Genomic DNA, 640 nt, shown 5'->3' with positions numbered 1-640 from the left:
GGTTGAAAACATCGACTACTTTTGTCGACTTTATTCTCATGACTTGCCACTGATAGTTATTCAGTGACATCTCTTCAATAAATTTGTAAGCCAGTTCAGGTGTTTTTTTATTGATAGTCCCACCAATAGCTACGTCTATAAGTTGCCTTGTTGAGGGGTTCACGCCGTTGTAAAACGTTTGAACCTGCAACCACAGTGGTAACCCATGGTGAGGGCACCTTCTCAATAAATCCTTGTATCTCTCTCATGCATCATAGAGTGTTTCTAGATCCATCTGCACAAAAGAAGAGATATCCTTCCTCAACTTAGCTGTTTTAGCCGGCGAAAAATATTTAAGTAAAAATTTTTAGGTCATTTGTTCCCAAGTAGTGATTGACCCTCATGGTAACGAGTTCAACCACTGTTTAGCTTTGTTCCTCAATGAAAAGGGAAACAACCAAAGGCGAATGGCATCATCAGAAACACCATTGATCTTAAAAGTGTTGCAAAACTCTAAGAAATTCGCCAAATGGGTGTTTGGGTCCTTGTCCTGCAAACCATCAGACTGAACAAACTGTTGGATAATTTGAATTGTGTTAGGTTTTAGTTCAAAATTATTTACAACAACAGCAGGCCTAACTATACTTGATTCAGTTCCTAT

At 38.6% G+C, this 640-nt stretch overlaps 1 non-coding gene across 1 annotated transcript; it reads left to right on the top strand.

Moving 5' to 3' along the window:
* Positions 1–200: 200 nt before the first annotated feature.
* On the top strand, positions 201–307 carry LOC121208859 (small nucleolar RNA R71). Its single transcript, XR_005903983.1, has one exon. It is a non-coding gene; the product is annotated as a small nucleolar RNA R71 (small nucleolar RNA).
* Positions 308–640: the final 333 nt, after the last annotated feature.

Source organism: Gossypium hirsutum, chromosome A10, assembly GCF_007990345.1.
Source record: "Gossypium hirsutum isolate 1008001.06 chromosome A10, Gossypium_hirsutum_v2.1, whole genome shotgun sequence".
Lineage (NCBI taxonomy): Eukaryota > Viridiplantae > Streptophyta > Magnoliopsida > Malvales > Malvaceae > Gossypium > Gossypium hirsutum.
Note: the sequence above shows the minus strand (reverse complement) of the source record. Positions and strands in the feature narration are given on the sequence as shown.